Here is a 27,702-nt window from a genome sequence, read left to right on the forward strand (position 1 = left end):
CAGGCATAAAAGACAAAAGCAAATCACAGGCAATCATAGCATCATGTCTGTAGTAAGGGCTGGTATAGGTCAGCATACAGCACAATGTGGGAGATCTTGTGGCCAGTGGTAGTGTCTCTGCTTCTGAGACAGAAGGACTGAATTCAAGTATCACCTACTTTAGAGATGTTTCACATCATGTCTAAACATGTTGATTTAAAAATATCGACAACATGGCTTTTCCCTGATAATTCAAAGTCCATGTGCACATTTCATTTAATAGATAGAGTCACAGTGTCATACAGCACAGAAACAGACTGTTCAGTCTAACTCGCAGATCAGACATCCCAAACTGACCTAGTGCCATTTGCAAACATTTAGCCCATATAGCTCTAAACCCTTCCTATTCATAAACCCATCCCAAGTGCCTTTTAAATGTTGTAATTGTACTAGTCTCCACCAATTCCTCTGGTAACTTGTTCCAAACACGCACACTCTCCAGGAGAAAAAGTTACCCCTCAGGTCTTCTTTAAATCTTTGTTTTCTCAACTCCAACCTTTGGCCATCCCTGCCCTAGAAAAAAGTCCTTGACTATTCATCCTATCCATATCCACAATGATTTTACAAACCTTTATATGGTCGCCCCTCAGATTCCGACAATCCAGGAAAGAATGCCCGAGCCTATTTAGCGTCCCCCGATTACTTAAACCCTCCAGTCCCAGCAACTTCCTTGTAATTATTTTCTCCAAAATCTCACGCATAACAACATTCTTCCAATAGAAGGGTGACTGGAATTGTGTACAGTAGTCTAAAAGTGAGCACATCTTTGGTATTCCTATGTGGTAGTGGTGATATGAAAACATACTCCTCAGGAAAATTTTTCCGTTTAGCATTTCTTTGTTGCTGCTTCTCATCTTTCTCCACTCAAAGTAAATATAGGAACTACCCCACAAGAATATAGAATAGACTCAATTTCAATGTTGAGTGGTTAAATGTGAGCAAGTAAAATGTCACTCCAGATCGATTTCTGCAAGGTAGGCATAATAATAAGCATGAATAAACAACATTGCTCAAGACTCATCTAGAATGCTGCATTTAGTTTAGCTCTCCATATGTAATGGAACACATAGAAATCCTGTAAAAACTGTAGAAGAAAGTTATTAGGCTGGTTGGGGCATACCTAGCTCAAAGGAAGATGGGTGTAGTCGCTGGAGGTCAATCATTCCACTCCTAGAACATCACAGTAGGAGTTTCTCAGGATAGATACTTTCTGTACTCAACCTGTTCAGAGATCTTATTGTACCAATTTGAAGCGAGATGATAATAAACACAGCTCACCATCACCTTCTCAAAGGTATCTAGGGATGGGCACCAAATGCTAAACTTGCCAATGATCCTACCATTCCATGAAGAAATTAATAAGGCTTTATTTTCCTAAGGCTATCTTTACCTTCTCAAGTTACCTGATGATCTAGTCAGTGTGGATTCATTGCACTTTTTTTAAATTCAGAAATGTACTTTTTTTAAAGTTGTCACTGCCAATCCATGGACTAAGGTTTTCCATTTTTCCTGAAAGATCAAAAATAATATATACACTGCTGAAGAAAGACACATTTTAGTGAAAGCTTTTCTTCTTGACAATTCACAAGAATACCAATTTAAGAGGAAACCAACATTTATACAATATGAGAAAAGAGTGTTGACTGGTTGGCAAACTCCAATTGGTAGAAGTGTTGCCATGGAAATTACAACAGTTCAACATGAATGATATTTAACTGGCAGGTTTAGTTTTAAATTTTAAATCAGACGTCTAATAATTTGAGACTTTGCTTTGAGAAATGAACCAATGAATAGTTGCTACCTACTTGATTGAGCTGAAAGAGATACAGAGCATGTACACTTTCTTTCTGTCTATAAAGAACACGGTCCTGTGTTAGCTTCCAATACATGCAAGTGCACCACACTGAGAACCCAAATGAAGATTAATCAGTTGTCAGAATAATTCTTTGCACCTCTAAATGTGCTGTAATTGGCCTCAGCTAAGAATTTTCACTAGACACTGTAGCATGTACAGGTAAAACAAAAAAGAATCCTCAGGTTGTTGAAACCAAGTCAGCGCAGCCACTCTTGAAGAAAACTGGATGAATTCCTTTCAAGATAATAAAATGTGAGGCTGGATAAACACAGCAGCATCTGCAGTTCCCATTATCTCTGAATTCCTTTCACGTTGCTCTGGAACCAAGAACCTTAAAACAGCTGCTCAATTGCCAAATTCAGCCTTCAAGGTTAATTTAAAAAAAAATTATCCAATTGTCAAATCAAATCAAATGTCGGATATTTTAAGATGAGTTTTGCAAGTGTGGGCTGGTTGGTACCTTGTTTACTGTAAGCAATTGAAGAGATATGCTGTTTGATATGATCTAGCAGTCTTTTGGATATGTAGCCCAGTTAGCTGGCATCACACCAACACTAAAATTCATACACACATTACTTACCTGTGTGAAAGGAAGGCCATTTTTTTGCCTTGACAGCAGCACCCCATTAGTCGCAAGCAACAGCCATATTGCTACTGCATCGTGGGACTGTGAAACAGTTAGCTTTGCTTGTTGCTCAAACCTTACCTTCTCTTTCTGGTGTAATCAGAAGTAGACTAGGAAAATCTCAGGATGGTCTAAAGGGTGGTCATGAATTTGCATAATGTAGAGTGAGAAATCATCATATCAGGGTAAAACATTATCCTCTGGATATGTAATGCAACTGAATAATGTTGTTGTTCTAAAGTTCTCAGGATCTGGTTGCACAACTTCTCACTGTTGTGTGTTGCCTGCTGTTGTAAATTAGGGAGAACTATTTGTTGTGATTATGTTGTTGTTTTGTTCTAAAGCAATATTTGTGGCGTTTGAACCATAGTCTACAAATAATCCAAGAGAATCACATAGAATGCACATGTGACTTCTGTTTCATTTTAGAGCATGACCATTGCGATAAGCAATTTCATACAATCTTGGTCAAACACATTTTATCAGTGCTCATCCATGTATCCAAGTGTTGGCATGATTGTCTTGTACTCTTTTGTTCTGACCTGCATGAAACTCAGGTAATTGTCTACATTTTCTTTCATGTGACTACACTATTTTCTCTCCCTCTCTCTTCTTTCCAAGATGTGCATCTGGTTGGGTAGAAAGTGTAAGATGGAAGGGCAGTACGGACCTGACTTCTGCACATTAGAGTTACAGGTGAGCAATAGGTCTTGGCTTTGAGATGTGGAGTGTAAATTTGGTGGAGCAATCTTAATATCTTAATGAGTTTCCTTTACGTATTGTGATCATTGCTTTAGCTGTGAATACAGTTTGCTTGCTCATTGCATTGTGGATAATGCACAAAGGAGATGATGTATTCGACACCTTATTCTCTGCACACATGCTGCAAAGGCCTATAGCACTGAGGACCATTAATTGATATGATCATCCTTGAGACACCAAACATGATGAAATTATTAATTAATGTGCCAATGACAATGCTGCTGTAGGATCCTTTATCTGTTGATGAAAAGAAATTTGGTAATCTGTTACCAATATATAGACTGGAGTATCAAGTGTTAACTTGAAATAGACCTGCAACAATCTTGGACCACGATTCAGAGGGATTTTATTTTGTGGCATAAGTTGTTTTTTACACCACTGGAAATGAGGAAGCTGACATGATCCAAAGGGGCATCAATCAATCTAAGTCTTTGTTGATGCTAATCCAGTGACAGATTTGTGTGCCAGTCTTAGTTTTCAATTGGAACATTTGATCAGTGTGGAGATTAATTGAAAAATTTTGGCACAAAATTTTGAGAATCAATACTTGCTTATCCTTGATAACAACATTTCTCAACAGGCCTATGTTCAAAAGGAAAGCATTTGTTCAGGAGCCTGTAAAACAGTTCAAGCTATCTGCTGAGGATGATGCATTTCTGCTCTTTATCTGGTCATGAGATGTAACATGTTAAATTAGTTCTGTTTGGTTATGACAAAACTGGATTTAATAAATAGAAAGGTTATTCTCAGCTTCATACTCACTGACATCAGCCCATACACCCAATGTTTGTTCTGGCTCGATTTGGCTGTCAACTCAGAACACACGAGGCATTCGTTCTGGAGCACAGTTTGTATTGGCTTTCTAAGCTGTAGCCTTAGATTTAGACAAGAAAACAGTGGAGCTGCAGCGGTAAACTTGTGTGGATTCCTACAAATGATTTCCAATGTCTTATGATCAGTATGGACAACAATGTGTTTGCCAAAAAGGCATGCGTGAAATTGCTGTTTTCCAAGCGCCACTGCCAGAGTGTCCCTATTGATGTTGGAAAAAGTTGTCGAAGCTTTGTAAGGACTTTGATTTCAAATGTGATGAGTTTGTTGCCCTTCAGATTAGCCTGGGTGTTTTTCAGAACAGCTTGATTAGCATTGAAGTTATTACCAATTCTGACTCTTTCAGCCAGTTCTTCTTTACTGAAGCCACACTCTGTGCCATGGTGCTAACATATGCCAATAAAACAGTCAATTGTTTCACTTCATTTCTGCCTGTGGTACATAAGCCCGAGCCTATGATATCTGAAGTTTAGCCTAACCTTGAGCTGATCTTCTGTGAGTTTAAACATCTTCTCATGGTCTTTCTGGTTATTGTCAAAGAAACTTGACAGTTTCACACTTCTGAAAGCTTATTTTCCTATTGCACTGAGGAGGAGTTTGCTTTCTTTTTTTGGTCAGCTAGCTATGTGTCAATGAAGTGGACTGGCATCTGTTGTTTGAATAATTGGAACTCTGCTCCATTGCTTACCAATTCAAGATGAGAATTCTGTTCTCCATTTTGTATAATACAGGAGCAAGTACCCACATTCGCAGAAATTTCTACGTAATTCTTGCTGAACTATCACCAGCTGAACTATATAAGACTGCTTTACTTTACAGCTGTGAATACTGCTTCACAGCTTATCTCACTGAGCTGAGAAAGAGACTATTGCAACTGGATGCAAAGTAGCACATCAGCGGTTATTGCTAATAGTGGATTGTAGTCTCATTGGACTTATCATGGTCACCCATCCCCCAAGGAAATTAAACAAAGTGGTGTCTAGTACATGCTTTGTACCTCTTCTTATAAATCAAAATGGAAGAATTGAGTGATGATTCAACAGAAAAGAGCCTTGAACATAACTGAAAACTGCCCTGCCAGTGCTATACATACTTTGATTGGGCACTGTTACTGCAACAGAGTGATTTATAAAATGCAGGCAGCTTTCTGTTGTTAGATGTGGATCAATTCTGGTACTTTGTTGCTTTTTTTATGTTCGTGGATCTATTGCACCAAAGTAGATTACTGGAAAGGTAATCAATCTCACTCCAATTGAATAGAATATACTCACAGACCTTCCTTTTCTCAAGGAATTACTCTGCTGCAGAGTTAGTTCAAGCGCTTTGAATTCATTGTTGCTCACTTGTAGACTTTTGCCTTGGACTCAGCAACAGGCTTGGAGTGATGACTTTGGCCTTTTAGAATTCAGTAAACATGTTCTTTTTGAGCACTAGCCACTAAGCACTCTTCTAAAATATTCTTCTGACACTGCACATTGGCTGCCAGCAAACACTGCCATTATTTGAACTCTGGTAACATGAACACTATGACTAGGTTTATGTGGTTATGTGAAGATTTATTCAGAGAGTGTCTAAGTATATTATAACTCTATCATAGACATAGGTATTGTCTGGCTTCATGCTGGCTGACTAACTAGCTTTCTTGGTGGATTACAAATTACAAAAGTAATTATTCAAGCTGCAGATAATACCCTTGAAACAAGAGTATTACATGGCATGGTGTCACGCTGTTGTCATTTAACTCTCATCGTATACACTCACTTGATTATAGATAAATGTAGATCGTGACACTCACTAAATTTCTTTTTTTCAATACTGTCGATACTCATAACATATACAATTACAGTTAACATTTGCCAGATTACACACAAGTCAAACACAGCTGAAGGAGCTCTGCTTAGTTTCAGCCCCTTGATGTGTCAAGCCTCAGACTGTAGCTTTTTTCTATTGTGCATCCATGGCAGCTGCCCGAAGCTTTAATGCAACCCCCCGTGAGCAGACCTGGACCATGGAATTTACAACACCCGACATGAGCAATGCTTTACATTGGAAGATCAGAGTTTGAGCAGAATAAAAGGCATCTTTCACCGAACTCATCATTGTCCTCAGCAACTGATGTTTCACTTAGGAGATCCTGAGAATAGTTTGTACAGCATAGATTCCTGAGTCACTGAACTTCAACTAAATTGCACTTCAACAAGGCCTCTGCATTTTTGGATTCCTTGCAACACTCAAAAGCAAGCTCATTAAGTTCCTTAAAAAACCCTACTACTGTCCATAAAATGTAGTGGCATGCTGAGCAACATATGTTATGATCATTGTTGTCCCCTCCAACTTGTTATTCTTAGCCTCAGGAATCAGAGATTTAAAAAATCATAAAAATGTTTCTCTTTTTCGCTTGTATTGTGTTCTGTTAGATTTGAGTATTGGAGATTAGGTTGCTTTGATGTGAGACAGCTGAATAGAACAGACTTGGTGAACCAGCTGGCCTTTTTCATCTGTTTGTATTTGTTAGCACCTACTGGTAACTATACATTGTTTTTCACTGGCACCTTCTTTTTTGCTAAAATGAGTAAAGACAGAATCATCAGCATGATAGTTATTTTGAAATACAGCACCTTGGTTTTACACAAAGTCGAGTTATTTGCAAATAGCTGTAACTGCAATTTTTCACTGCATATATCACATTCACTAGTCACATATTCAAATCAAAACAGGTAACAGTTTAAAATGACAATAATTAGATGTGATTATAAACACCTCTTAATAGAAGGATTGCACAACATAAACTATAAAATATTGTTACAGTATTTCACATTGTTATGCTGAAATAGAGCATTCTGCATTTTTGAAAACTATACAACATGATATACAAGATAATAAAATGTGAGGCTGGATGAACACAGCAGGCCAAGCAGCATCTCAGGAGCACAAAAGCTGACATTTCGGGCCTAGACCCTTCATCAGAGACCTATGATCCTGTGTGGATTCAAAACACAAAGGATGAAACCTGAGCTGGAATCCATCAGAGAGGGGGATGGGATGAGGGCTCTGGAATAAATAGGGAGAGAGGGAGAGGCAGACCGAAGATGGAGAGTAAAGAAGATAGGTGGAGAGAGTATAGGTGGGGAGGTAGGGAGGGGATAGGTCAGTCCAGGGAAGACGGATAGGTCAAGGAGGTGGGATGAGGTTAGTAGGTAGATGGGGGTGCGGCTTGGGGTGGGAGGAGGGGATGGGTGAGAGGAAGAACAGGTTAGGGAGGCAGAGACAGGTTGGACTGGTTTTGGGATGCAGTGGGTGGGGGGGAAGAGCTGGGCTGGTTGTGTGGTGCAGTGGGGGGAGGGGACGAACTGGGCTGGTTTAGGGATGCAGTTGGGGAAGGGGAGATTTTGAAACTACATATTACATTAATTCATTACATGAATACATTTTTCAGCCCGCCAGATGAAGTTTAATAATACTGACTAATATGAAAATGGTGTAAGGTGACTCATTGTGCAGGCTATATCAACTAGCATTAAATAGTCATTTTGTTTTGAACCATACTATATTTTACTTGCAGTACATGTCTTTAGTGTATGATGGAGCTGTTTTTCAGCAGATCTGCTATCAGAGCTTTAATTTGATATGTATGAAATGTTAATTACAGTGTTTTTGCCACTGTTCAGTCACATGCACTTTTAATTGTGTAATTTACATACAATTATGATGCCACAGCTGTTGGTGTGCTGTAATCTTTCTAGAAGATTGAATTCTGGAAGTTCCAGTGAAATGTCTACATGTGTGACAGTTATATAATTGAATGGTGTACATGAATATTAATAATTACATAACTGATTCTAGTATTCTGCTCGAGAATGTCATTGGACCATATTGGGCTGTTCTTTATGTATATGTAACAAGAATGCATTCAATGTTGTGTCGTTTTTGAAGCATAATAGGAAATTAATGCCTATACAAATGAACATGGAAAGTCATTGCAGAGAGTTTGGACAGGACAAAGTCTAGGTCCATTATTGTACTGGAACAAGTCACTGGAATCAGAAAAAAAAAGAAACGTAGCTGCAACCATTGTACTAATTCGTCAAACCATACAATTTGTCAATGCTTTTTTGCAGCTCACAGATAGAATGAAACTGCTTTGAGAGTTTTTCAATGGCTTGAATAAACTTTACCATTAATATAATTAGTTTATCTTTATATTTGTTTAACTTGATACATTTGTGATTATAGTTGTCTTTAGAAATGTAAATACTTGCCATTTTAACAAAAATTGAAGAAAGCATGCTCACTGTAACACAATAAGATAATTACGTTGTTATTTCAAGCACAAATGCAAGCTATTCACCTGTGGTACTTATGGAAAGAAATATAAAAAGGCTCTTGTATAAAGGTCTCCCACAACTTTTGCTACTCCCTATTTTTGCTCTTTGTCTTTCTTCCTTTAATGCTTTATTCTTTGTGCTGTCTGTTCTGTGTAATCTTTATTGTATGCATTCCGGTCTCTATCCATATGATTCTCAAAAGTATGCTATTGCTATAATGTCAAATTTCTATTTCGCATTCTTTTTGAAGTACAGGGAGAAACCAGTTAGAAGTTGGTTGGATGAATGCACACAATAAGAAACAAAGCTAGGAGGTTGATTGACCCCTGTCAATGATAGCTCGTGGTGGCTGACACTATCTAGTCAGCTTAGGATGTTAAAGGCAGTAGTCACGTCATTTCTGAAACATAATAAAATGTGAGGCTGGATGAACACAGCAGGCCAAGCAGCATCCCAGGAGCACAAAAGCTGACGTTTCGGGCCTAGACCCTTCATCAGAGAAGGGTCTGATGAAGGGTCTAGGCCCGAAACGTCAGCTTTTGTGCTCCTGGGATGCTGCTTGGCCTGCTGTGTTCATCCAGCCTCACATTTTATTATCTTGGAGTCTCCAGCATCTGCAGTTCCCATTATCTCTCATTTCTCAAACATCTAGTTTTCAAAGACAGCATGTAAATGTATTCAATCATTCTTCAAGAGACAATAGTTCCAAATAGATAGATTTTGATGGCCCACTTCCATATTCTCAGAATAGTGGTGATATCCATTTTATTATCACATTTGTATCCAGTTTGCTAAATACTGTTGCATCAATGATTTATAAATTGGCTAAATTAGCCTAATACTCTTACCTATTATTAATATCTAAATAAACTCCAAAGCGTAATTTGTTACTTGCAACCTCAGAATGTTTTTATGTTAGTTTCAATAAATTGTCCACCAGTTTTTTGTTACCATTTTAAGCTGTGGTCTCTTTCTGAATAACTTTTGCTTCTGTCTAAAGTGCATGGATGGTCTCCAGACATTATCAGCATCCACTATAAGTGTTTGATAGGTGGTAGGTGGGAACCAGATTCTAGACTTCCACAGCTTTATCTATTGAGTTAGCCATTTATGTCAAGAGCCATATAGCCCACTGTAAAGTCTCTGCCTGGTGTTCCTTTAAGGCATTGTGTCCTCGAGTTGAAAGACACAGCATTTGTGCTTGTAATGATGGTAAAATTGGTGATGTGTTCTTGAATTTATATACAATATTCTTATTGTAAGGATTGTTGTAAAAAGATAAGCATTGTTGAAAAGTAAAAATTTCAATAATTGTGCAGAAAGGAAGAGAGTAGCTAAAGTGGATGTCGGTTCATTGTAGAATGAGACTGGGGATTTAATAGTTGAAAACACAGAAATTGCTGAGTCACTAAATCAATATTTTACCTCAGATTTCACAGTGGATTGCTTTAATGCCATCCTAATTGGAACACGTAATGCAAAAGTTATTCAAAGGGATGAACTTAGCACAATCATCACCACTGAAATATTTCTGAGCAAACTTATGGGTTTGAAAGCAGACAAGTCCCCAGGGCCTGATAGCCTACTCCCTAGTGTCTTAAAGGAAGTGGCAGCAGAGATTGTGGATAGTAATAATATTGAAAAATTCCCAGGATGCCAGAAAGATTTCAGTGAATGAAAAAAATACTAAAATGACATCTTTATTCAAAAAGAAAGGAAGACCAAAGTAAGAAATTAAAGACCAGTTAGTGTAACATGTCATTGGGAAATTTTAGAAACCATTATTAAGGAAGTAATAACAGGACATTTTGGAAATCTAAACACGATCTATCAAAGTCAGCATGGTTTTATAAATGGTAAATTGTTTTAAAACTAATTTTCTTGAGTTCCTTGACGATATAATGAGCAAAGTGAATAATGGGGATCCTGTTAATGTAATATAACTGGACTTCTAGAAGACATTGGATAAAGTACCATCCAAACGTTAATGCAAAAAGTAAGGTGTTGGGAATAATTTATTAGCTTAGAAAAGGATTGGCTAACCAGAAGAAAGCAGAGAATCAAGATAAGTGGATCTATTTGTGGTTGGCAAGATGCAACTAATGGTCTTTGGGTCCCAATCGTTTACAGTCTACATTAATGAGTAATTATGCTTAGGATCCAAGATGGGATGGAGTAGGACTTCTCAGCCAGATCTCGTTTCTCTGTCCATTTCTTTCTTTTTTCCCCTTTTTAACCCCTTTTGTGTGTCTCTTTTTTCTTGGTGATGTCCTGAACTCCTGGTCTTAGCAGAGACTTGAACTCTCGGCCTCAGTGTAGACCCAAAATGAAGATCTCCCAACCCATCATGCAGTCTCTTGGTGGCCTGGTATGGAGATCTTCCCCAGCTTGATAGCTTCTCGGTCCGGCATGACCTCAGTGTAGACTTCAGCCTTGAGATGATTCCAAAACGATCTCCTAGCTTTGAGGTGAAACCCAGCACAGTCTAGAGTCAAGGCCCTGCACAAACTAGTGACTATTGTGGTCAGAGATAATGGGAACTTCAGATGCTGGAGAATCCAGGATAACAAAGTATGGGGCTAGATGAACACAGCAGGCCAAGCAGCATCTTAGGAGCACAAAAGCTGACGTTTCGGGCCTTATTGTGGATTGGGTTGGAAGGACTGTTAATTCTGAACTTTCTACTTTATTTTTCAAATTTATTCCTGTGCTTTATAATGCTGGACTTTTTATTTCTTCATTTTTCTATTCTTTTCCCTAAATATTTGTACTTGAGAATTTTTACTTAGTTAACTTTGAACCTAAGTTGACTTGTGAACTTGTTGCTATACTCATTTGAATACATGTGACAGTAAAGCTAATTTTAGCAGGTACGATAGCCAAATTTGCAGATGACACTAATATTAGTGGGACAGTAGGTTACACTAAAGAAATAAATAAGAAATGTACAAGTGAATATGAATAGGTTAGGTGGATGGACCGAAGTTTGACAGATGGAGTTTAATATGGATAAGTATGACATTACCAATTTTGGCAAGAAAAATGGATAGACAACTTATTATCCAAACAGAGAGAAACTACAGACTGATTTGGTGCAGAGGGACTTGGTGTCCTTGTGCATGAATTGTAGAAACCTATTTTGTAGGTACAGAACGAACTAGAATTTTGGCATTTATTGCTAAAGGAATAGTGTATCAATAAAGGGAAGTATTGCTGCAACTGTGCAAAGCATTAGTGAGATTGTATCTGGAGTATTGCATTGAATTTTGGTCTGCTTACTTGAGAAGGAATGCATGAGAAACAGTTCAAAGAAAATACAATGGATTGATTCTAGAAGGAAGAGCTTTGTCTAATGAAGAGACATTGAGAGATTTAGGCCTATAATCTGTCAAATTTAGAAGAATGAGAGGAGATCTAATAGATATATCAGATGCTAAGTGGATTGACAAATTAGATACAAAAAGGATATTTGTTTTCCTGGGGCAGTCTAGAATGAAACATAGTTGTTTTAAATCTGCTGCCCTTATCCCAAGACTGAGATGAGGAGAAATTCTTCTCAAAGAGTTTTGAATCTATGGAATTCACTACCCCATAAGTGTAGTGGATGCCAGGACATCGAGTAAATTTGAGGAGGAGATAGATTTTTTAATTAGTAATGGGTTGAAAGGTTATGGCAGCTGGACAGGAATGTGGATTTATGATGAGATGAGATCAGCCACAATCATATCAAATGGCAGAGCAGAGCCCAAGAGCTGGATTGACTATTTCTGCTTCTTGTTCTTTTGTTCCTGTAAATGTTTTTTTATTAAAATCCAATGTTCTAATTACAGATTACATTCTGATCCTGATAAATTAATTTTAGAAAATGTCTGGTTGTTTCCCAAGAAAAAGGATGTTGACAAATTATGAGAAGAAGTAGATTTAGGAGAGGTAACTCTTGGGGAGACAATTGAAGAACAAATGTTCAGGAAAAGCACTGACTAAAATGTAATATGTTGTCTCTTCTGGAGCATACAACTCATGGTTAAGGAAGTGGGATTGGAGGTAGGAGAAGGGTTTGTCCTAATTTCTCAATCTTTCCTGGTTTGGGATTAAACAGTGGCAAAGTACCTTTGGTTCAGGCTGGAGAAGTGCACTTAGCCCTTTTAGACATGTTAGTTTAAGACTGGTGATGTGGTAAGATTTTGGGAGAAAAATCACCTAAAACTGAAGCAGTTTTAAGTTTATTAAGGACAGCCAACATGAATTTCTAAAAGACAGGTTGTGTTTGACCTATTTATGTAATATTTTTGATAAAAAAGAGAAACAAAATGATTAGGAAAATGTAGAAGATGTTGCCTGTTTTGATTTTTAAGCAAATGTTTGACAAAATACCGCAAAGAGTTTGTTAACAGAAGTGTGACACATGGAATAGAAAGATCATTGTTGACTTGGATAACAAAATTGATCTAAGGATAGAAAACAGAAGGTTAAGTTTTGGAATGGAGCACAAGACCGTCATGTTCGCAAGGGTGGAAAATAAGGCTTCTGTTTTTTTGATGCATATGTAAATAACCTGTACATTGAAATATCCAATGAAACTTCAAACGTTACCATGATACCAAAGTTGGAGGAGTGGCAAACAGTGAAGATCATGTTATGATAACATAAGAACATAAGAACTAGGAGCAGGAGTGGGCCATCTGGCCCCTCGAGCCTGCCCTGCCATTTAATAAGATCATGACTGATCTTTTTGAGACTCAGTTCGACTTCCCACCCACTCACCATAACCCTTAATTCCTTACTGCTCAAAGATGTATCTAGCCTTGCCTTAAAGGCATTCAGTGAGGTAGCTTCAACCACTTCACTGGGCAGGGAATTCCACAGATTCACAACTCTTTGGGTGAAGAAGTTCCTCCTGACCTCAGTCCTACATCTGCTTCTCTTTATTTTGAGGCAATGCCATCTAATCCTAGTTTTACCTGCTTGCGGAAACAACTCCCCTGCCCCCACTTTATCTATTCCCTTTATAATCTTACATGTTTCTATAAGATCTCCCCTCATTCTTCTGAATGCCAATGAGTATAATCCCAATGTAACTCATTCTACCCTCATAATCCAACCCTCTCAACTCTGGAATCAACCAAGTGAAACTCCCCTGCACTCCCTCCAGTGCTAGTATATCTCTTCACAAGTAAGAAGACCAAAACTGCACACAGTACCCCAGGTGTGGCCTCACCAGGACCCTATACAGCTGCAGCATAGCCTCCCTGTTCTTAATCTCCATCCCTCGAGCAATGGCAGAGAAAATTCCATTTGCCTTTTTAATCACCTGCTCTACCTGCAATCCCACCTTCAGCAACTCCTACACAAGGACACCCAAGTCTCTCTGCGCAGCAGTGTGCTGCAATTTTTTATCATTTAAAACATAGTCTATTTTGCTGTTATTCCTACCAAAATGGATGACTTCACACTTATCAACATTGTACTTCATCTGCCAGACCTTTGCCCATTCACTTAGACTATCTCTCTCTCTCTCTCGCTCTCTCTGTCTTTGCAGACTTTGTGTCTTCTGCACACTTTGCACTACCACTCACCTTAGTGTCATCTGCAAATTTTGACACACCACACTTAGTTCCCAACTCCAAATCATCTATCTAGATTGTATACAACTGCGGTCCCAACACTGATCCCTGAGGCACACCACTAGCCACTGACTGCTGGCCAGAAAAACACCCATTTACCCATACTCTTTGCCTTCTACTAGTCAACCAATGATCTTATGTTATGATACAAATCAAAGATAACTGGATATTTGCTAGCAGCATGAGCAGACAAGTGGCAATGGAATTTAATACAAAGAAGTTTAAGGTGGTGCATCTTGATAGCCGTGATAAGAGTTAATAAAGATTTAATGACATTGTTTTAAAGAGCATGCAGGGGCAGAGGATGATGAAGATTTAAGTTCATAGGCCTTTGAAAATGGAAGGGCATCTTGAGAGGTATAGTCAGCAAAGACTGTATATGATTTGGGTTTCATAAATAACAATATTACATGCAAAAGTAGGAAAGTTATGGTGAACCTTGATAAAACTTTGTAGAGGCAACATAGTGATTGAAAACAGCTGGATCTTGTTGACTACGAGATCCTTGATTGGATTGTTATCCTCAGTCAATCGGGGGAAGCCCTGGCTGACTGACTCTGGGCTGGCTGGCCGGGACCCAGACTCTGTGCCATTATTTTAGTGTTTCAGCCCTGGGCTGAGCCTTTGTGCACAAGCCACAGGCTGAAGTTCCCATACAGGAAATTAAAGGCAACTCTATCTAGGTGATGCAACTGTCAATAACATAGTAATTCCTTGTATTTTGTGGAAAGAATTATGATTTTGCAAAACAAAAAAGAGATTTAAAACCTCCTCAGCTTAGGGGACTGACTCTGAGCTGACTGATCATAGCAAATAAAAGGTGACTTAGTGACAGGATACCAGCCTCTCTGCAGTTCCTTTGGGCAACAATAAGGATGTTAAATTCAGTTCAGGACCAAACTCTTCAAGAAAGAAGGATCCTTGAGACAGTGCAGAGAATTTTTACAGGATTGTTTCCAGGGAGGGGAGTTTCAGTTACAAGGTTAGGTTGGAGAAGTTGAGGCTGATGCATTGCTATATAAGAAATGTACTTTCAAACTGGTTGAAAATTTCCAGACTGTCTCTAATGAGTCACTATGACTGGATGAATAGTTCAGAAGAAAACGATTGGCACCTGGTGACACACAAAACCCAGTTTACTTGGATTGCAAAAATAGTCTGAGTAATGTTTAATGCACCTGGAAGCTTATTTTCTTAAACAAACTTCCTTTGGCCAAATAAAGTAAAATAGTTGGACAGTTAACCTTTTTAAAAAAGTAATAATTTTCACTGATAGATCCTGAAAAATTTGTGCATTTTGTTTAATGGTAGCATTTCCTCCAAAATACCTTGGTCTGTATTTTGACATTCCAGTGTGCCATGGAACCAGCTAAGTTTCTGCAAGATGCATTATCTATCAGAAGTAATGTTAGAACACTTTTGCTTTGAACTGGTTCTGCTTTTGATTTTTGTACTTGAACTCAGCTTTGTTACTATAGCTAACAATCCTTTGAAGACTTTACGAGGACACATTCATATTAAAGGGGCCATTATGTTCAAATTGTATAATGTGTTTCACTTAAAATGTTTCACTCTTTGAATGATAACTGAGAATGAAGGATCTACCATTTATCTGGAGGTTATCAGATGTGTGGGAGTGATTTGCAAGGAAGTAATTCAGCTGAGACATTCAGATGATATAAAGGCTGATTTGGTGACTGTGCTTTGAGCATTCAAATGTACACCCACACTAATTACTGACAATCTGACCTGATTGGACTTAATACAGTCACATCATTTTCAGAATTGCTGTACTGTTTTCTGTGGGAAGGGAGTGTCATTATATCTGTGCACCAAAGGATTCAGATAGGAAGGAGTAGAGCAATTATTAAAGGAGGTGACATCTCTATTTTACAGGGTGAGTTCATGATCTGGTGTGACTGAAAGAACTCCCAGAGCTGTTCATTTCTGCAAAGACACTGACAGGAGGTAGCTCTGAGATGCAACAATATTTGGAGCAGCCAATTTCTCCTCCATATGCAACTAATGTAGAGAAATCATAGCTGGAGGCTGTCAATTCTTAATGCTATCTAGATAAATTATTTGAGAGCAAATGAAAATAAATTAATTCTCTAAATTAGAGCTCCAAAAATAGGAAACACTCATGGGTGTCTAATGAAAACAAGGCAATACCTGAAACTTAACCACAGATGCGACAAGAACAGGGCAGGGGTGACCATGTGACAATTATCTTACCCTCATCGTCCAAAAGAATCCCACCATCAAAGTTTAAATTAGGAAATCATAAAGTGGTGCAAAATACAAAGATTCTTGAAGGCTTTCCTGAAGTCACTACATTGGTCTAGACATTGGGTGTGGTAGTGTAACATTTGGGAAATGTGGAGACAACCTGGTGCTCTGGACAAAAGCTAAAGTGCTGGAAATGATTTAATGAATTCACAAGGTTGTCAAGGTAAGAGTTTCATCATATCAGGTGACGATGGAGGCGTTATTATCATTGCACTGTTAATACTTGTTAATGTTCTATGTACCTAGGTTCAAATCCCATTATGACAGGTAGTGAAATTTGAATTCAGTAAAAATCTGCAACTAAGAATTTAATTATACCATGAATCCATTATTGATTGTTGCAAAAACCCATCTGCTTTATTAATGTTCTTTAGGGAAGAAAACTGCCATCCTTTTCTGGAACAAAAAGAAAGTTGCTGAGAAAACTCAACGGGTCTGGCACCATCTGAGAAGAAAACATCAGAGTTAAAATTTTGTAACCAGTGACCCTTCCTCAGAACCCTTCACCGGGCACTGAACCCCTCATTGGCCTACACGTGATTCTGAACTCACAGCAATGTGATTGTTCAGAGGGTAGTTAAGAGTCAATTGGGGATGGTCTAATGCTGGACTAGTCAGTGATCCCCTAACCTCATGAATGAATAAATCAAAATCAAAACCAGCTACTTTTACCTCAGTTCCAGCAAGAATCCAACTTCTATTTGTGCATGCATCCTCAAAGCCTCTTATTACCCCCAACTACTTTTCAGTCTTGGTCATACTTGCCGCTTCTCCACGTTATGATGTTCCCATGCTTCCGCTGTCCTTGTCCATCCAAACTTGGAGGCCATAGGTTTGGAATGTGATGTCAATGAAACTTTGGTGACATTGGTTAGGAGGTAGGAGGAAGACTTCCTCTACTTTGGGGAAACCAAGCGGATGCTTGGGAGCCACTTTGCAGAACACCTACGCTCAGTTCGCAACAAACAACTGCACCTCCCGGTCGTGACCCTTTTCAACTCCGCCTCGCATTTCTCAGACGACATGTCCATCCTGGGCCTCCTGCAGTGCCACAATGATGCCACCCAAACGTTGCAGGAACAGCAACTCATATGCTGCTTGGGAACCCTGCAGCCCAATGGTATCAATGTAGATTTCACAAGCTTCAAAATCTCCCCTCCCTCCACTGCATCCCAAAACCAGCCCAGCTTGTCCCTGTCTCCCTAACCTGTTCTTCCTCTCACCTATTCCCTCCTCCCACCTCAAGCAGCACCTCCAATTCCTACCTACTAACCTCATCCCACCCCCTTGACATGTCCAACCTCCCTGGACTAACCTATCTCCTCCCTACCTATACTCACCTCTACAGGCTCTATGTACCCCTTTAACTTGTCTGTCTCCTCTCCACCTATTTTCTCCTCTATCCACCTTTGATCTGCCTTCTCCTCTCTACCTATTTATTTCAGAACACTCTCCCCATCCCCCTTTTCTGATGAAGGGTCTGGGCCCAAAACATCAGCTTTTGTGCTCCTAAAGTGCTGCTTGGCCTGCTGTGTTCATCCAGCTCCACTCTTTGTTAACTCTGAAATTAGACCATGTTTTTCATTGTCTAATGTTTCCTGGGTAACTATTTTCTTTGCTGTAACAGAAACCTCAGATTTAAATGGATACTTTCAGAGATTTCTGGGGGAATTGACCATTGGACTCTTCAACTTACTGGGCAGTTCCCTGAGTCTGTTCCTGTGGGACTTCCTCAGGATGGCAACTTGTAATTCCAATTTATGCCACGGAAACAGCAATTTATTCATCAGAAAATCCAAGCCCCTAACAAGATTGATCAAGTTCATCATTACACCAATTATAGCTTTGGCTTTGGAAGTTAGAGTCATTGTTGGAAAGTCAAGCAAACCATTTTCCAAGCTTGTTATCCTCCACATACAGTTCTCTAAACAACTGAGGGTCCACTCACTTCTAATACATACCCAAAGGTTCTTGCAAATTATGGTGCAGAAATTGCTTTTGAAGGTAACCTAGGAATAAAATGAAACAACTGCTTTATTTCTGAAATTTACTGGAACATGGATTTTGTTTGTACCTCAGACTTGTATTGATTTCTGTCAAGTAACTTTGACCATTTTCTGGTATAAGTCTTTCTATTTGATAATTGCTTGTGAAAGATGAGTGAAAATGGGATCTATCAGTAGCATTCTGACAGCTGCCACATGTGTTTGGTTATTCTTCCCAAATAATAGTTTGATGCTGATCCCAATATGGAAGGTTCAGCAATTATTCCATACACTGTTTTTCTTATCAGCATTAGAATAGAGAAGTAGCCACAGTCATCACTAATCTCCTACACAATGGACTATTCTTTGCACTTTCACAAATTTCAAGTCTACTGAAAAATTGAACAGACCTTTCATTCAACTGGTGATTTCCTCTAGAAGGATGGAGAATTTCTGACCGTAAAGCAGGACATGAGTGTAAAATCAATGGTGCACGGCAGAACGGCTGCGCGGACTGATGTCAGCTGAGGATATGAAAGAGATGGAGTTATTGGATATTGTTACAGTATACCACACCATTATAGGCTAGTGGATATTATTACACTATGGGCAGAATCTTATAGAGGTCAAAACAGCATGGCAAGATTTATGGGAAGTCCAGCAAGACCTATCTCAATGTTGGGATCAACATGCTGCACCTTTTAACTAAGATCTAGGTTTTGAGGTACAATGCTCACTTGGCAGTGATAAGATGCCAATTGATGAGGACTATAGCTTGTTGACAACTTTATTATCTGTATATCTCACTTCATTAATATGAAGGTTTTTATCTTACCACCTGCTGTGAGAAAACCAATGCCAAGAGTTCTTCGGATGAAAGCCAGAGGGTGCCTGGCAACTGCAGCTCAATGCTTGATCCAAATGACCTCCACACTGGAGAGCAGGGACTAGCATCTCGGAAATATTCCATGGTCACTGGCCACACACACACTCTACATCCACAGATATTAACATCTGACAGGTACCAGCTTGAAGCGGCACATCTCATAATTTATCTCTGATTCACTTACAATATACTTATGCACTTGAATGTTACACCTTGGTATGTAACAACAACTACCATTTTAATTGCTGCAACAAATCTACTTTACATTCGGTGACATTACCGAGCTCTTAGATTAGACCAGGCTGCATTTCTAAAGTGGTCTTTTACTCTCTTAGTAGTCATCACTTTGTGCCTACCTTGAAACTCGCAGCATCCTTCTCTTGCCTTTCCTCTTTGTACCTTGCCCTCAGTCAGAGATGGCAGGCTGAGGTACTGCTTAATTATATAAGATGGCATTGTCATGTGACAATGCTAATTCAATTGAATTCAATTCAAAGCTAGAATGGTTGTCATGGTTGTCAAAAATTCTGACTCATATTAAATAAGATAGGCTTTCAAGCAGAAGTTCCAGACACAGTAAGTCAGGGGCAACTTCCACTATTGGTCCAGGGGCTTGAACAAAGTCAGTCAGTTGCTCAGGGCAGTCAGAGCCAGGTTGCCCTCCTTGGAAAGGATGAAGATACTGAATGTCAGGTAGCACCCATTTTGATTTTCTCTGCCTTATTGTGAGCTGCTTTTCTCCTGGAATGGGTGAGAAGCAGGTATTTACGGAGATGGTTATGGATGGCTCAGCTGTTACGTTTGGTGCAACTTGGGGTGATATCCTGAGGGAGTGAGTTGGCAGCGGGGTTAGTGATGCCAGGGGCTGAGGTGTGTGACAGGGTGTGAGGGAATATGCTGTGTGTAATAGTAAGAGTGTCGTGCAGGAGCCTTCCTGGGAGATAGGTACAGTAGTAAAAATAGAGTATCAGGTATTACAGAGGAGAGAGTGGCATTTGTGCTGGCGGAGTAGAGAAGGTCATTGACCACCACCTTATATTTCTGGGCCTTCCTCCAGATCATTAAGACTAAACTGACCTGGATGGCAAACTACGACCAAACTAACAGGGCCTGGTGTTGTGGCCTCCGTTATCAGTTCTGAGGGAAGAAGACATCTTGCCTCTTCCTCATCATAATTCAGTAGCACCTCCAGGTCTCTGCTTGCAAAGCAGGATGCTGAATTTCCCTTGACTGCCACATCTGGGGTAAATGTCAGGAACATGTGCAGGCCTGCTCCAGACTGATGGTGCTTGTCTGCATGCACTGTGGCCTTTTAGATGTGGTGCTGAGCCTGTGATGCCATTCATTCTGGGATATCCTGGCAGCGGTGAGTTATTCTAGGTACAGTGAGTGGGAGAAGGGGCTATAACTGGATGAGATGACCATCATAGTTCATTCGGTGAGATGGCAAAACCCTATAGAGCTCACAGAAAGAATCCTTCTATAAAACTGACACAGTGAAAAAACCATAAGATTCAAGTCCACATGTCTCCATTGAAAGTTGGTAAATATAGATGCGCACCATTACACCATAGTAGTACATTGAACACTACCAAACTGCACCACACTTTAGTGGTGTGTTGCATATTGTTAACATTTCCTTGCTCAGATGTAGGTTAGTTGATGATGTTACATCATGCTTTGTTTGGAAGGCAACTGTCTTCTACAAAGTAAGAAAGGTTTAATACTTACAATATACGCAAAATGTAAGGTCAATATCTGGAGCCATTCCAACTTAACTTCAAAAATTATTATCCTGGGAATTGTGTTTTAACATTGCTCCCTACATGTTGCAGCAACCCTGTCTTTGTGTCTCCAATTCACAAGGTAGGCTACCATGGAGTTGCACCATTTGCTGCAAAATGACCTGACGCCAACATCTCCATCAGAGATGACTGTCTCTGTACAAGTGAAGTTACCACAGCATGAAGTATTTATACCAACAGATCCTTCCAAACCACCCTCGGCAATATTCGTCACTTCAAGCAGCCTACATTTCACACATGCATCAAGCATATGTCAAATACTATATTTGCAAGAGCAATGAGTTCATCATTTCCCTTGCGAAAAGAAGCATCAGTTGGACACTTTTCAACTGTTATTTGGTTCCCTTAAAAGGAGGGTATCACACATTAATGTGAATAGAAAGATCTCTCAGATCAACCTAACAGCTTATGTCCTGGCCAACATTTATTGCTCAACCATCTGAACTAAAGTATTTGTTTTCTCAGAGACATTTCTGTGAAAAAACAGACCGTTGTCTTCCCTACATTATAAGTAATTATACTTTATTGTTATGCCTCCTAGTGTAGTGTATTAGAAATCAAGTCCCACTAATCCTGAAGTCATCACAAAGTTTGAAGCTTAAAGTGTGCAAATGTTCCCCAATTTACTTGGCTGTTAGACCCAGGACAATACGAAATATGGATCAGGTTTATACTTAATACTCTTCTATTATACTTAATAAAAGCTACTACCTACTACAAATAAACAGACTCTAGCTACGGGTAAACAATAATGAACTATTGATATGTAAGTCAACAGGTTAAAACTCTAAATCCCTCAGAAAACTTACTGACAAAACATATATGGATTGATACTAACAGATACAGAGTGGTGTTATGGCTGGAAGGACAGAAAAATTGGTAAGGCAATTCAATGGCCTCTGTTGATGAGGTTTGCTGAGTTGATCTTTTTACTTGTCAAGCCTTCCTGTTTTTCAATCTCTCTTACTTTGTCACTCTTAGGCAGAAGGCACCAAGTAACTTATAAATTTCAACTACAAAGAGACACACCATCTCCCATTCCAGAGGTCCAATTTGTTTTTAAACCAACCTGTTCAGTCATGCTATTGCACACCTCAAGAGCAGGTGGGAATTGAACTTAGGTCTCATGGCCCAGTGGTGGGGACACCATCATTGTGCCACAACAGCTCCATCAGACATCTAACATGGTGAGATTCGAACTTATGTCCTTGGGCATTAGATTGGGGGTCTGCATTGGTAGTCCAGTGATGTTTCCACTACCCCACTACCTTCCCTTCCAGAAATGTAATCTTTATTTTATTGAATTCGAACTTCACCTTCTGCCCTGATAGGATTCAAGCTCATGCCCCTAAAACCTCAAACTGGGACTTCAGATTATTGGTCCACATTATCTTCAAGAGGCTCAAAATTTATTTTTTTTTAAAATTAACTTGTTCAGATGTGTTATGACAGACCTCTGGAGCAGGTGGGACTTAAATGTAGGCTTTCTGAATCAGAATCAGGGACATAATCTCTGCACTACTACAACTTCTCTTCCAGAGGGCCAATTTGTTTTGTTCAGGTCAAGAGAATTGTCATCACCCCATTTAACAAACTTCTTCACCAGTTATCACTTAGATATTTTCTAACCAACCTGTTCAGAAATGTTGTTATATACTTCTGGAGCAAGTGGAACTTGAACACTGACCTCCTGGCTCAGAGGTAGGGACACAACTGAACCACAAAAGAGGCCCGTGAAGTGATTTTTTAATTATTATTATTTAACCTATTTTTCCAATCAACCTGAACAGAGATGTTATTACACACCTCTGGGTCCAGAGCTCCAAAGTCTTCTGACAATATTGTTCACACTTGCAAGCTGTTCAGCAACCAATGAGCCAATCATATAGATGTTTTCAGGCAGATGCTCTTTGTCATTTATAGCTGGTCACAGCTCCACAAGCCAGTCATTTATTTGTTGCTAGCTGAATATTACTTTGTGCGCATTCCCTGATATCAGTTCATCTGGAACCAATCCCTGCTGGTTGAACAGACTAGCAGTGTAAACACCATTTATAACGATTTTCAGTAACTTGCTTTTAAAACATACAGCGATCTTTTCCAACATCTTTGATTTTGAAACAGCCCTTTACTCATTTCAGTTCAAAGTCAAAAATACAACAAAGTAAAGATACAGTCTTTATACTGTACTTCAAACATGGTTAATTTGTGGTAAAGAATTTTGTGTCATGCTAAGGTCATGGCAACGCTTGTTTAAATTTTTTGCATGTAGATGCACAATCAGCATGCTTTCCATTAATTTTAATGTGGTGCTTCACACGATAACGATGATAAAGTCTGACATATCAAAGTTTGGTGCCTTTTTTAGATGATGCCTGTTGTCATGTGGACAGCTTTAGGTAATGGCAAAGTACTGTTACTGACTTGAGTACCTTGATAAACCTGTGTTCAAGCGTGTGTGTCATTGCTGGAGGGTATTCATTCGCCACTCTCTCCTCTGTCTGCTTATGATACAGTTGTTAATCAGAAGTCCAGAATCATTTTTGATAGTTCATAATCATTCCTCAAGCATCTATATCGTTCGGTATTTTTCACTTTAGTTATTCTCATTGTGGCCAGTGTGACTGGATCCTTCAGCAATCAAGCTTTATATCTTCTATGAAATTTGACTCCAGCCATTGGCAGGGTAGAACTCTCATTATTGTGTTGCGGTATGCTTGAGGGTAATATGTTTTGCAAGCTGATAGTCTTATTTTCAGTAAATACAAGAAAAAGGACCACTCTATAAATCAACTGATAATTTAAGGTAACCACAAAAATGATACTGTACTTTGCCTAAGGAATTAGCTCTGGATCTCCATCCCTCAACCTCTCTGATTTGCTATCTTTCCCTTTTCATTTAAGTTGCACATTAAAGTTCACCTATTTGCCCAAACTTTGGGAAACCTGTCCTCATGTCTGTCTTTGTTTCTCAGTCTCAAATTTTGCCTATATTCCTGTTAAGTTCCTGTGGTGCATTTTAGTAGTTAAAGGTGGCATAGGAATGTAAGTTGTTGTTGGCACTTTTCCCATCTTTTTCCCTTTTTTTAAACCTATTTTTATTGGTGGTAGAAACAGTGCCAATAATATTACATCTAGTTGAGTTGTTTATGTGTATTTTCTACCTCTTATGCTGCATCCTTTGTTCAATCATTATTGATACAATTAGTATAGTCTGAAACGAGAGCTGGTGCATACTAAGTCATTAGTTGCTTACTGTGAAGTCTACATGGTGTGTGACATTGAAAAGGGCATGAGCAACTCCTATCTGAGCCAGAAGCAAATAATTGCCACTATTCTCACAGCCTCATTTCACACAATGCTACCAATTGCTGCAATGAATGGCTACCAAATTTGAACCATGATAGTAATTCAGCTAAATTGTATGTCAGTCAAAGAAGATCAGATGTTCAGCTGCAAGAAGGGCCATCTTACAAGTTGCAGATAAGTTAATTTTGACAAATCTCTGGCTGAAGAAACATGATAAAGATCAAGTACAATGACTTACCTAGTGATGAAACCACAATGTCACAGAAAATACTATGACTATTCAATGTTGCAATCAATCTTCTGCTCTAAGAAAGACACTGTGTATAATTTTTATTGTATTAATCACTGGACAGATTTAACACAGGTGGTGTACTGGAGATGTGTTGAATTAAGTTCTGAATATAACCTTGATAATGTAATCTTGATCATTGAATTTTATTATGCTATACTTTAATAACACAATTAAGTGATATATGACCAATACTTACAACTAAATGCACTATTCTCATGATAATTTAGATTATATCGATTAATTTAAAGCATGAGCTTACTTTTACTGTTATCACTAATGCTGCATTTTATAATGGTAGCAATTAAGTATTACCGATAAGTTAAATAAAGTAACGTAAGTAATACAGCCAGGATCTGACATAGTCTTACTTATATTCTTCGAGTGTATAAAGCGGTCATGCATTGTGCAGTGGCCCTGCTATTGACATACTTAGATTCTTCATTAGTGAATAATTTTCAAATTTACTGCCTGGTCAGCAACTAATGGAGTAGGTTGACTGCCTGTCATACAGCCCACACAGTTCCCAACCCAGTGATTTCAACGAAATAGGGGAAGAAAATAAAAAGGCAGGCAGATGTTGCAAAGGGATGTTCTTGCTGCTTCGCAAGGTTGTTGTCTGTCAGTCAAAATTAACCACTTTATTCTTTAAACTAAATTAGATAGGGCATTTTGGAACAGGTGAATTAAAATGTTGTACATGAAATTATGGGCATACATTTTAAACACCAGTTTTCATTTTATGAACATGGTTTGAATGTTTTAGTTTCAGTCACACAATTGAATTTTTGGGGACAGAATTTCTTAATATTTGTGCATCCTGTGTAGGATCTCGTGTAGATAAACAAGCCTAAAGCAAGATATAAACAACATAAGGTCAATAATAAAATAATAAACACACTATTGTGAGAACAGTGAGGACTGGGTGGGGTCTGGTCACAATATTAGGCATTAGACACAGAATGCTGCGGGATACATGGAATGAATATCTGATTTCTCTGATTTTAATAGTTTTGCCTTGTTGTTATTTTGCTTCATGAATGAGTGCATATCACATGATTTTATATCAACCATTTCAAGCGCCAATGTGCTGATGGAATTTGGTGCAGTTGAAAGCGTTGAGAAGACAAAATGTTGAGAAGATGAAAAAAATATTTTGACATGGAGTCAGGAAGGACAATGGCTGACGATCTGTTGTATAACATATTGGTTCTGAAGGAATTGATGTTGAAGTTGTATTAAGCTCCACGCAATCTTTTGATATCCCATAGTTTTTGTGTGGAGCATCAGGCAGCTTAGCATATGTTCCTGATGGCAACAGAATGATTGTTTTTGGCTCCTGATAATCTTGTGCAATCATTTCTAACTAGTCAAGGAAACTTACACCTATTGTTAGCTTGCAATAAATTGCCTCTTGTTACGTATCCTTTACAACTGTTAAGTAAGACTCAATATATTGGAGGCTTGGTAGCAGCCTTCTATCCCAAGCATCTAGAGCCCAAATGTGACATGATATTGTTTAATAAGCGCATCTTGAGATGCTGCAGAGTACAATGAGTTTTGCAAATGAGGTTCTATTTCCCAAAAAAATGAAACCCCTTGCTGTGATGTAGTGAGAGATGGCATCAATGATGCACAGCAAGGGAGTGGTACTCCATACCTGGATTTGGGAAGAGGTTTAATCACTGGATTAGAAAAGGTGAGCACAACTCACCCACTCTGTCTTAATAAGCATAAACCATTAGATTACTCCTCAGAAATAATGGGAACTGCAGATGCTGGAGAATCCAAGATAACAAAGTGTGAAGCTGGATGAACACAGCAGGCCAAGCAGCATCTCAGGAGCACAAAGGCTGATGTTTCGGGCCTAGATCCTTCATCAGAGTTCTCTAGGCACGAAATGTCAGCTTTTGTGCTCCTGAGATGCTGCTTGGCCTGCTGTGTTCATCCAGCTTCACACTTTGTTATCTTGGATTCTCCAGCATCTGCAGTTCCCATTATCTCAGATTACTCCTCAGATTTGGCAAAACCAGTTATTCCATTTCATTGCACTTCCTCACTTCCCCTTTCTTGAATCACCACTGCCTCTCAACCCAGGTATTATGTGATGTGATACCACTGAATTCAGCTTTTTTTTGTCAGATCTTCATAAATTGATGAGGCTTTCTCTTTTATGGTAAGAAAGGTGGTCCCAGATTGCTTTTCCATTCCATCTTCCATTCACATGTTTAGATGCTGCTCCATGTTCTCCAGTTCCTTTGTCTGTGACCTCACAAATTTACTGGCACTCCGACTTGTTCCAGCAATGCAGCTTGCTGTAATGTTTTCTGCATTGCGTCTAAGGGTGCATAAGGTAGACTCCTTTATTCCTGTTATGCAAACTATACCGCTTGTTCTCTCGTTACGCACAAGACCCTTTATAACATCTGGCTTTTCTTCCATTATTATCACATTTACCACTTGCAATTTTATCACCAGGATGCTTCTTGCTAACGTTCTTTAATTTGCAAAAAAAAATGAAAATCTCGCAGTACTATACCTCTCACAGAAGGTGCTTCAAGACAAAGAATGCGAAATGACCATGTGATGTTGATACATATTCCTCCATACACCGATGGGATTGAGTTATAGCCAACACAAGTTCACTTTTTAGATATAGCATTCCTCTATTTGTCAGTCAAATTATAGCCAATTCGCTTTGCCGGAACAAGCATTTTAGAAGAACCAATGGTACTTTACAGTTACTGACCAGGCAGCAAATTTGAAAGCTGTGATGAACTTACCTGAAACTATGCTTACAGAATGAGACAAAATCATTACAATGTTATACAAGAACTCTCAGATCTGTCGTATCTCCTTAAAACAAAAAGGATTGCAAAATATTCAGGAGCAATGGAGATACATGAGGTGTCAGGCTCTCTCCTGTCTGATTTATCAAATTGTCCCATCACTGACGCAAGTGGATCAGTCTTTGGCATAGGCCTCTTAGGGTCCTACACCTGGAGCTTGTCAGTCATTAGCATCTCAGAAATCAGAGTAGGGATCGATGGATCGTGGAAAGAGTGCATAGTTGGTAAG

The sequence above is a fragment of the Stegostoma tigrinum genome, chromosome 12, assembly GCF_030684315.1.
Source record: "Stegostoma tigrinum isolate sSteTig4 chromosome 12, sSteTig4.hap1, whole genome shotgun sequence".
Classification (NCBI taxonomy): domain Eukaryota; kingdom Metazoa; phylum Chordata; class Chondrichthyes; order Orectolobiformes; family Stegostomatidae; genus Stegostoma; species Stegostoma tigrinum.